General features: G+C 41.0%; 1 protein-coding gene across 1 annotated transcript in view; it reads left to right on the top strand.

Annotated features, from left to right (window-relative positions):
• The first annotated feature begins 6884 nt into the window (after window positions 1–6884).
• ENOX1 (ecto-NOX disulfide-thiol exchanger 1) overlaps window positions 6885–11977 on the top strand; it is a 343215-nt gene continuing 338122 nt past the window's right edge. Inside the window, exon 1 of the mRNA XM_027557161.1 lies at window positions 6885–7029. The gene's annotated coding sequence lies outside the window, so the exon portion shown is untranslated. The remainder of the gene's footprint in view (window positions 7030–11977) is intronic.

The raw sequence follows: 11977 nt of genomic DNA, 5'->3' as shown, positions 1-11977 counted from the left end.
TCTCTGCTTTTTAATAGGCTGTCTAGGATTGTCAGAGCTTTTCTTGCAAGGAGCAAGCATCTTTTAATTTCATAGAAAGTTACTGAGTAGTGCATGAATATATAGTTATGTTAAAATTTTTTCATTTATATATTCATGCCTTCATTTTTTTTCACATACTTCCTTATCGCCACTGTAGACTGAGATACAAGATATTTTTGACTGTAGGATGAACTACAAGAAGGAACACCAGCAAAAAGCTTATTGTGGTATATGAGGTGTGATGTCATGAGTTGGGTGAATGGGAAGAGGAGTTGACAGGATTCTATAATTCAGTAGAAGAAATAAAGAAGGGTGAGGAGGGAATGATGACACCACGTCTTTTAAAGTCCACCCTCCTTCAGCAGACCTCCCAGGGCTGGGAAGCAGAGAAGGTGTTGGGGAATTTGAGTTACCGTGTGCTTCAGCTCTTCTGTTCAGTAAAATATTCTATGGGTCTGACAAGGACAGAGTAGCGTGGCTCAGTAAGCCCTTGAAAGGGGGATTTATTCAGAGGCACTGTATTTTAAATCCACAAATGATGAGATTCCTGCCAAGCTTCTTTTGAATTAAATAAAGTCCAGAATATAGGGGAAATAGGAATGTTCATTAATGCGATAAGACAGCATTTCTACATGAAGGATACAAAATCAAATAGAGTCTTTGTTTTCGTTGCTTCTAGAGAGTCAAAGTCGGAGTCCTTTTGCGGCTCTGTGCCTGTAACAATGTGGGGCATCTTTTCATCATACTTGCGGGCATGAAAGGGCATATAGTTTCTCTGCACGATGACAGGCATGTTTCCTTGAACAATGCCCTGTAAAAGGTCACGTTGGAGATTTGAGTCACAAGCCTTGTGACTTCAATTTGAGGCTAAGTTTAGAAATGGTGTGTCCAGAGCGTGCCAAGTTCCATTAAAAGCCCTGGTGTCATGTTGGATTACAGTTGAATAGAATAGGACCCAGTGGGTCATTGTATCTTTCTTCGTAGCAATACATAGATTCTCCTTTGTATTATTCCCTGGTCGGGTGGTTATGATAGATGCCTACTTCCACACCAGATCCTGGAAAATAATGTCTAATTTCATGGACCTTTTTTTTTTTTTTCTCAAGTAGCATATTTTCTAACTTTTCAATTATCATTAGAGGATTTCTGTAAAAGCCGAATTATTTGTGTGTGTTCAGTTATGGTTGATCTTAAATGCTACCTTCCTCACTGACACTTTCACTATCCCCCTCGTCCCCAAGAAAGAGGATCTCCAGTCCTTCCCAAGCTTCAGAGCACTTCTTCCCTCACTGACGTCATTGTGGTCTGTTATATAACAGCACTTCTCCTCACTACCAACTGATGTGTTCTTACTGTGCTCCTCTTATTGTGCCGAGCACTTTATATCATTTGCTGTTTGCTTGTTTAGTCGCTAAGTCATGTCCGACTCTTATATAACTCTTTACATAGGTTATCTTACTTAATGCTCACAGCAACTTATATGGGAAGTATATCATTTCTGCATTTTGCTGAGGAGGAAGCCAGGGTTAAAGAGTCTTAGGTGCCTTTGCCTAAGATCACACAGCTAGTAACTGATGAAACAAGAACACCCCCAGGCAGTCTGGTCCAGACCCGATTCTTTCAGCCACGTACTAGCACCTCCTTCTTAAATTTTGGACATCCAAGTAGCATCCCATTCCAAACCAGTAAGATGCTTGAGGGAAAAACTATGTTGCCTTTTTTTTCAGTATTCTTGGAATTCTCCGACATGTTGATGACTCAGAAGTATGCACTGTGATATTTGTCTTTCTCTGTCTGGCTTGGAGAAAGACAGATATCATATGATAACACTTATATGAGAGATCTAAAAAATGATACAAATAAGCTTAATTACAAAACAGAAATAGATTCATAGATACAGAAAACAAACTTATAGTTACCATAGAGGAAAGCAGGCGAGGGGTAAATTAAGAGCTTGGGATTAAAATATACACACTACTATATACAAAATGGGACTTCCCTGGTGGCTCAGTGGTAAAGAATCTACCTACCAGTGCAGGAAACCCCAGTTTGATCCCTGAGTCAGGAAGATCCCCTGAAGAAGGAAATGCCGACCCACTCCAGCATTCTTGCCTGGGAAATCCCATGGACAGAGGAGCCTAGTGGGCTGTAGTCCATGGGGTCGCAAAAGAGTCGGGCATGACTCAAAAACAGCAGCACATAAAAAATAGTAACCAACAAAGACTTACTGTGTAGCACAGGGAGCTTTGCTCAGTATCTTGTAATAACCTTTAATGGAAGAGAATGTAAAAAGGAATCTATGTTTATGTACATATATATTTATATACATATATAATTAAATCATGCTGCTGTATATCTGAAACTAACATAACATTTGAAAATCAATTATGTTTCAAAAAAATTTAAAAATGAAGTCTGCAGTGAATTGTGGCTGAGTGACTGCTTGGAAGGCACCATCAATATTTTATGGAAAACACAATCTATAAGTTGAGGCATTCCACCTGAAACTTTGTTTTTAAGCAGTGTGAAGAAATGAGAATGCTAGTCTGTGAAGTTTTAAGAACAGTAGCTGTTTATTTTGTATTCTTGTCATTTAGCTTAGATTCTGTGGTCCAGATACTAACATTCCCTGTTCCTTGTCAAGCTCTTCTTCCTTCTTTTATGCAAAGATAAACTGGCTGTGTTTGGCTCGGTTGTTTTTTCTTTTGGCCCCATGTAGTAATCCTAGGCTCCACTTCTGCAGAGCTCTGAAAATGCTGTCAATCATTCTTCCTTATTTCTTTATTCATGCCTTAAGCTTTTGTTGCCTAAAATAAAATGAAAAGTTTTTAAAGTTTCACGTGACCTTCCTCATCCTTCCCTAGCCTTTCTGTAAAGCTTCCCAGCCTCAGTGTGGATATGAGCTAAAAGTTCCAAGGCTTGTACAGAAGACAATGCCATTAAAAGCTGGCACTTTGAGGGGAATTTTGAAGTGATTGACTACAAGGTAATAAATACGAAACACGCCACAAACATGGATGCTAGGAAAACTGATGGAGGGTCAGCTCTTGGCACCGGAACAACCCAAAACATGTAGGTACTTGACTGAAAATAAGAGAATAAATCTATCAATAGATGGAGCTCTGCCGAGACCTGTCGGTTGGCCCTCATAGATGGACACAGCTACAAGGAGATACAGTCCTGTCACTCAGAGATAGCCACAGGGATGCAGGCTCCATCCCTGCGTCAGGGACACGGTTCTCCTTAGGCAAAGGTGATGTCTTCTTTCCCCTGGCCAACGAAGGAACTGTGGGCCACATGGAGGTGCCAGAGGAAGATGCGACCTTCGCCTTGGTATCGCTGATGTCCCAGGGCACGCATAAACCTCCCCACCACACCAGGAGACCCCTGGGGCTCCAGAGGGCTCTCTCTGCATCAGGAAGAAGGTGGGAGAGAAAGTGCACCGTGTAGAGCTGGGTGTCTGCATTTCCATGACTCCTGACTCAGTGAGACAATGTCTGATATAAAACTAAAGCAAATTAGAAGAGGAATTTTCTTGATCAGTTTAGTAATATGTGAGTTCATTTGGTATATTGCAGTATAACCTGTTCCCCTGTCAAAATTCTGTTTATTAAATATTTTTCTTTTTTTTTTAAAGTGTCAGATCAGATCAGTCGCTCAGTCATGTCCGACTCTTTGCGACCCCATGAATCGCAGCATGCCAGGCCTCCCTGTCCATCACCAACTCCCGGAGTTCACTCAGACTCACGACCATCGAGTCAGTGATGCCATCCAGCCATCTCATCCTCCGTTGTCCCCTTCTCCTCCTGCCCCCAATCCGTCCCAGCATCAGAGTCTTTTCCAATGAGTCAACTCTTCGCATGAGGTGGCCAAAGTACTAGAGTTTCAGCTTTAGCATCATTCCTTCCAAAGAAATCCCAAGGTTGATCTCCAGAATGGACTGGTTGGATCTCCTTGCAGCCCAAGGGACTCTCAAGAGTCTTCTCCAACACCACAGTTCAAAAGCATCAATTCTTCAGCACTCAGCCTTCTTCACAGTCCCAACTCTCACGTCCATACATGACCACAGGAAAAACCATAGCCTTGACTAGACGAACCTTTGTTGGCAAAGTAATGTGTCTGCTTTTCAATATGCTATCTAGGTTGGTCATAACTTTCCTTCCAAGGAGTAAGCGTCTTTTAATTTCATGGCTGCAGTCACCATCTGTAGTGATTTTGGAGCCCAGAAAAATAAAGTCTGACACTGTTTCCACTGTTTCCCCATCTATTTCCCATGACGTGATGGGATCAGATGCCATGATCTTCGTTTTCTGAATGTTGAGCTTTAAGCCAACTTTTTCACTCTCCACTTTCACTTTCATCAAGAGGCTTTTGAGTTCCTCTTCACTTTCTGCCATAAGGGTGGTGTCATCTGCATATCTGAGGTTATTGATATTTCTCCCGGTAATCTTGATTCCAGCTTGTGCTTCTTCCAGTCCAGTGTTTCTCATGATGTACTCTGCATATAAGTTACATAAACAGGGCGACAATATACAACCTTGATGAACTCCTTTTCCTATTTGGAACCAGTCTGTTGTTTCATGTCCAGTTCTAACTGTTGCTTCCTGACCTGCATACAGATTTCTCAAGAGGCAGATCAGGTGGTCCGGTATTCCCATCTCTTTCAGAATTTTCCACAGTGTATTGTGATGCACACAGTCAAAGGCTTTGGCATAGTCAATAAAGCAGAAATAGATGTTTTTCTGGAACTCTCTTGCTTTTTCCATGATCCAGCGGATGTTGGCAATTTGATCTCTGGTTCCTCTGCCTTTCCTAAAACCAGCTTGAACATCAGGAAGTTCACAGTTGTTGCTGAAGCCTGGCTTGGAGAATTTTGAGCATTACTTTACTAGTGTGTGAGATGAGTGCAATTGTGCGGTAGTTTGAGCATTCTTTGGCATTGCCTTTCTTTGGGATTGGAATGAAAACTTCCCTTTTCCAGTCCTGTGGCCACTGCTGAGTTTTCCAAATTTGCTGGCCTATTGAGTGCAGCACTTTCACAGCATCATCTTTCAGGATTTGAAAGAGCTCAACTGGAATTCCATCACCTCCACTAGCTTTGTTCGTAGTGATGCTTTCTAAGGCCCACTTGACTTCACATTCCAGGATGTCTGGCTCTAGGTCAGTGATCACACCATAGTGATTATCTGGGTCATGAAGATCTTTTTTGTACAGTTCTTCTGTGTATTCTTGCCACCTCTTCTTAATATCTTCTACTTCTGTTAGGTCCATACCATTTCTGTCCTTTATCGAGCTCATCTTTGCATGAAATGTTCCTTTGGTATCTCTGATTTTCTTGAAGAGATCCCTAGTCTTTCCCATTCTGTTGTTTTCCTCTATTTCTTTGCATTGGTCGCTGAAGAAGGTTTTTTTATCTCTTCTTGCTATTCTTTGGAACTCTGCATTCAGATGTTTATATCTTTCCTTTTCTCCTTTGCTTTTCGCTTCTCTTCTTTTCACAGCTATTTGTAAGGCCTCCCCAGACAGCCATTTTGCTTTTTTGCGTTTCTTTTCTATGGGGATGGTCTTGATCCCTGTCTCCTGTACAATGTCACGAACCTCATTCCATAGTTCATCAGGCACTCTATCTATCAGATCTAGGCCCTTAAATATGTAGTTGATTTACAATAATGTGTTAGTTTCTGGTATATAGTAGAGTGGTCCCGTTTTATATATATATATATATATATATATACATATATATATATATATATTTCAGATCTTTTCCATTGTCGGTTATTCCAGGATATTGAATATAGTTCCCTGTGCTGTACAGCAAATCCTTGTTGTTTATATAATTTTGCATATAGTAGTTTGTATCTGTTAATCCCATTCACCTAATTTGTCCCCCTCCTCCACGCTTCCCCCCTTGGTAACCATGTTTGTTCTCTATGTCTGTAAGTCTTTTTCTGTTTTGTAAGTATCGCTCTTTTGTGTCATTTTTTGTTATTCCACGTCTTAATGATATCATATGGTATTTGTCTTTCTCTGTCTGACTTACTTCACTTAGTACGATACTCTCTAGGTCCACCCATGTTGCTGCAAATGGCATTATTTCATTCTTTTTTATGTCTCAGTAATACCCCACATCTTCTCATGCATTCATCTGTTGATGGACACTTAGGTTGCTTCCGTATCTTGACTCTTGTAAATAGTGCTGCTGTGGCCATTGGGCTGCAGAGTTGCCTTATTTTCTGGATATATGCCCAGGGGTGGGATTGTGGGATCATATGGTAACTCTCTGTAATTGTTTTTTTTTTTTTTTTTAAGGACGCTCCATACTGTTCTCCATAGCAACTGTGCCTGGTGAACTAGTTTTCTAAAGCACACAGACCACAGAGTGAAGTGAGGGAAGAGGTCTTTAGGCTTTGATGCCCTGGTTTTCAGCCTGATCAGGAACCTGTGCCTTCGTTTTCTTATCTGGGAAGTGGCGCCAGTGCCTTCCAGTAGCAGGGCCATTCCTCAAATCAGAGAGCCTGTGCCCGGGGTCTCACAGTTGGTGGGCTCTCAGTGAAGATCAGTGTTGCTACCTTCATGTTGAGAACTGTCCTTCAACCCTCATCTGGTGAAAGAAGGAGAAAAGCAGATTCACTTAAGTATAAAGTGCTGCTGGCCCTTGGTCATTTCTAGAGACAGTGCTGAAAAGGTTGCCATCCCACCCTGCCATTTATGAATATGACGATCTGGGAGTGCAAAATTAATAGCAATTAATACTTTTAACAGTAGTGGTAGATGCTATTCCAGCATGTTCTGACTACAGTGGCCGGTTCTAACAGTCACAATACTTTGGACGTGTCCTAATGGAGTGCTTTTTTCTCCTTACAGGAGCATCTGGCATGTCGAAGCCCCACTGTCTTCCATGGGACTGCCTTTGTGAACAGCTTCCATTTAAAAGAGTTTTGTGAATAAGTGGTTTCAGTCAAGTCCCCAGCGAACACATTTGTCTTCTCGTCTCCTGGAGCTCTTAAGGTTTGTGTTAAGTTTTCCATTTGTCTCATGAAGTTATTCTTAATTTTCAACGTTATTTTTTAAATGGATAATAGTCTTACTCTATTGCAATAAGAACTCTGGAAGTAGATTATGTACAGATTGTAATCCTTTGATTTCACTGGGAGACAGATAGAAATGAGAAGAAATTTGATATGCTGTTTCTCATATTTACTATTATATACTCTGTGGGATGTTACAAGGATATTAGAAATAACATATCCCCCACGTTGGCTTAAACAAGTTTTATTTCTGTGTTCATAAATTCTAACTGAATAGATTCAATGAATTTATGTTGAGTGTCTACATATATCAGATTTTGTTAAGTACTTTCAATTAGCTAAGACTTTGCAGATAAATTATGCTTTGAAACATTGAAAATCAAAACTGCATTTGTCAATATCAACTAGTGTTATCATTTTGACATTTTTCAACTTATACAGTCTCAGTAGCCAGAATGTTTTCATTTAGCCGTAACAAGGGGTACTCACTGTATGATTTGCTATGGTAGAACAGGGTCGTTGTTTAATGCGTGTGTGTTAACAGCTTAAAAGATTACTAACTATATTGTTGGTTACTTAAGGACAAAGCTTGCTAGCACAACAGGCATTTTATTTTGGGAAATGCGTGTTCTGCTGTTGAGATGGTACCAAGTAAATCACTTTTATTTTGAAAGTACTTTCTGATAAAAGACCCACCTAAAGGCTGAAGTTAATCCCCGCCTCTTTCATAGATGAAAAAATGATCAAGCTCACAAATAAAGCTTTGTACACTGAGTGCACAGAAGCTAAACAGAGCATGGAAGAAGGAACGTAGTTCTTCCGGAATGGCATGTCTTTTTCCACAGGCATTTATTTCATTTGGTTGGACTTTCATTCTGTCCACGGTGACAAATGTTTTCTCCCCTAAATAGCTCTCTACTCTGTTTTTTTTTTTTTTTTTTTTTAATTTCTTTTATTGCTACTGAGAAATCAAAGTGGATTTCACTGCCCTGCCGGGCTAGACTCCAGTTTTCCCACTGTAGCCTTCATTGCTGGGCCCCATGATTGACTTTCTTTGAAGGATGAGGCGTGTGTGGGGGGAGGTGGGAAGTTGTGTTTCCACCTTAACTCTCCAGTCTGGTAGGACACTGTGGTGTGCAGAGACGTAACAAAGAGTATCTGTATTAAATAGAGGCACTGGGAAGAACTTGACAAGTGACCCAAATGTTCTTCCCTACTCGGCAAGCAGGACCCCACTTGAACCATCTGAAACCAACAAGAATCTGTCTTCAGACCTTCATTCTACGTATCCACTTTCCTTTTGAATCCTAATACAGATTCTCCTTTCTTAGAGCCTCCTTGTCTAAAAGCCTAAGGGATTCTTGACCTCCTCACGCAGCAGTTTATTTCTGCTGCCACGGAGACAGGGAATGTGTTGGTCAGAGTCCCCCTGCATCATTACAGACTCAAGTCTCAAGTCATCCTTTTCCTCTTCAGGAGAGAGAAACACGTTTTTCTGAACCTTTCCTATGAGATCATACAACCCACAAATTTCTTTACCCTCACAGTTTTGTTCTCAGTCTCTTAAATTCTCTATATTCTGCTTAAGTTTAACAATACAGACATGTTACTGGAGCATTAAAAATCATCTATTGGTGTTCCTCTGTGGGGCTACTATTGACATTTTGAAGGGAGTGCTTCTTCTTTTTTTGTTTTTAATTTTTTTTTCTTGACATGGCACGTGGGATCTTAATTCCTTGACCAGGGATTGAACCTGCCCTGCTTGCATTGGAAGTGCAGAATCTTAACCACTGGCCCACCGGGGAAGTCCCAGGGGATTTTTTTCTTTATGCTGTAAGATCAGCCCATGGAGTTTAGAAAGGTTAGTAGCCCTGCCTTCCAGGAACTGCAGACCAGCAGCACCCCTGCCCCCAGCCCCCGGTTGGTGCAATATAACCAGATTCAAACCTCCTCACATCCCTATTAAGGAGGACCGGGACTGCCCAGACCACAGAGTCTTCAGCAAGAACTGAACATGCTGAAACGGGCAGAGCTGAGCAAATGGTGAGGTTGGCCCGGACCCCATTTTAACTCTGGGTGCCATCCTCTTCCCATCCTATCGTTCTGAAAACTCTGGGCTTGCATTGATTTTTCAGCTGTCTAGAAACGCACCAATATGTGTATATGGATGCTTTTTTGAGAACCAGACTTTCTGATTTGGTGTCTAGAGGAGGTCACTGTTGTTTGCTACAGGAACATGGATCTGGGGATGATAATCTCAGAACTCAGTGCAGGAAAATAGGAGAGAGTGGAGAGCTCTGGGGACCTACAGAAAGGAGAGGGCCCAGACCACAGCGGAAGTGGTGGGGCGGGTGTGTCACTGTTGTGACACCCGCTCAGTCACGGAGAGAGGGAAGGGGCAGAGCAGCTGAAATCCGAGGGGAGACTGGAAAAGGTAAGGAGCAAAGGAGTAGTTTTTCACTTGCGTCTGTGGCACGCATCACAGTTTCAGCTCTCTGCCCCGTGTCATAGGCTGACTTCAGGGATCAGGGTATAAGGACTTCAACCCGTCCTTTACTGCAGCCCAAACTCTCTCTCCCATCAGACCCGATACTCCTTCCTCACCCACCTTCCATCCACATTTCTGTCTTGTTCCTCACTTACCTTCTGGCATCCCCTCCACCCCCTTTCATTCTTCATGCATGCAGAGAATGGGGTCATGACTTAATGCCTTTTATTTCTCTGGATTCTTCCAAAACCTCAAGTGAGGCTCTCCATGAAAAGGAAAGGGCATAGAAACAATGGGTTTCGGGAAATGTTTCCCATAAAAGCTTTGTTAAGGCTCTGATCTTTTGAGACATTTACCATTAATACAGGCACAACCTTTCCATAGGAAAACAAATTCTCATTTGCTACTATTTGCTTTAACACAAGGAATCACTGAATTCCCTAGTACAGAGTTTTGTTGTTGCTGAGTCACTGCATTGTGTCTCTCTCTTGTGACCCCATGGATTGTCACCCGCCGGGCTCCTCTGTCCATGGGATCTCCCAGGCAAGAGTACAGGAATGGATTGCCTTTCCTTCTCCGGGGGATCTTCCCGACACAGGGATTGGACCTGTGTCCCCTACATTGGCAGGTGGATTCTTTACCACTGAGTCACCAGGGGAGCTTGTCGTATAGTTTACTTAATAAGAAGATGAGGGTAATTCGTGACTTAAAAATACAGTTAGGGGTATCTTGGTTGTTACGTGGGTTACACGTACCGTCTGCCTTGGCTTGCACAAAATACACACAGCAAGTGCAGAGTTGCGCATGGGAACTAGACTAAAGGACTCTTTTTCTTTGCTTTCTGCTAAAATGAAGACTCCTGCATAAGATTTATCATCTATAAAAAAAGACTACTATTATAGAGACAGGAATAACACCAAAGGCTTCCCTTAGCTTGTGTTGTTGAATTATTTAAAGCTTTATAGCCGAGTTTCTGGTCCTGATTTTTTTAAACATGGCGGTTTTCCTGTCCTCCCTTCTTGGGTGTTCAGGACACCGAGTTCTATTTGGCTTCTTGGAGTTTCTCATTTCCTGAAGTGTACCACTAGGTCTATAAACATGGAAGAATAAATATTAGCTTTATGAGACCATGTTCCTCTACTAGTTGAAAAATAGCATATAATAAAAAATACAAGGATGTAATATTGAAAATTATAGGTCAATATGCTCTCTTATGGTGGGTATATATCTGATGCTCATGCATGGAGACTGTGTTTTCAGAAAAATGGTGTGCTGTGTAATACCACTTGTGTCTGTGATATATTTTCACCCCTCATGTTTAACAATATATCTCAAGTGAGTCTCGCCTCACTAGTGAAATGTTTCTAACTTATTTACCACTATGATTTAAAAACCAAGGAAACGCTCTGACTCTTGCTGTTAATTCTAAAAATTACATATGATCCAAAGTTAAAATGTTTGTGGCTTCCTTTCTTGCTGGAGACCCCCAGCATGCAACCAGCTCCTTGGAATTACATTAGAAAATGTCTAATGGCAATTTTCAATCTAAAAGAAGTTTTGTGAGGGATTTAAAATAAAAAGTCAGTTGTGGTCTTGCACAGCTAGTCCATAGTTTATGCATGCTGTCGCTCAGTCGTGTCCGACTCTTTGAGACCCCATGAACTGTAACTCACCAGGTTCCTCTGTCCATGGACTTTTCTAGGCAAGAATACTGGAGTGGGTTGCCATTTCTTCCTCCAGGGGAATCTTCCCAACCCAGGATTCGAACCCACATCTTTTGTGTCTCCTGCATTGACAGGCAGATTCTTTACCACTGACAATTGTTACTATGAAATCCAGACTCTAATTATGCATGTTTAACAGCATTGAAAATGTACAATCCATTGATCATGCCCCTAAAGCTTCATATTCATACCCAGTAAGGAAGAAAAAGAGTAACCTTCATGGATAATGTGTGAGTTGAAACACTCTTGAAGCTACAGGATTCAATGTAATTACTAATATGTTCAGATAATTCACTTCCTTCTGGAAATGACTATCCATTTGCCAAAAGTGGCAGTGATTTATATCAAGGCCAGTTTCTTCTCTTACATTAATATTCCATTGTTCCTCTTGATAAAGATGGAAAATAATCAGCCTTGTATAGTCCAGGCTCAACAATAAGAAAATTGAACCTATTGGAATAGTTCCTTCTAATTGCCTGAATTTCTACTGGATGCTTCTTTTAAACCACAAAATTTAAAAATACATTAAATTTTATTATGAAGTAATTTAAGCCTACGGAAAATAATACAGTCTATTTACTGCCATGTTTTATTTTATTATTTTTATTTTTAGTGAATTTGTTTTTGTTTTCTTTCCAATTTTATACACAATACATGTTGATGACATAAAACTAGCAATACATAAAACATAAGGTAAAAATTAAAAACTGCCAAAG

This window comes from Bos indicus x Bos taurus, chromosome 12 (assembly GCF_003369695.1).
Source record: "Bos indicus x Bos taurus breed Angus x Brahman F1 hybrid chromosome 12, Bos_hybrid_MaternalHap_v2.0, whole genome shotgun sequence".
NCBI lineage: Eukaryota > Metazoa > Chordata > Mammalia > Artiodactyla > Bovidae > Bos > Bos indicus x Bos taurus.
Note: the sequence above shows the minus strand (reverse complement) of the source record. Positions and strands in the feature narration are given on the sequence as shown.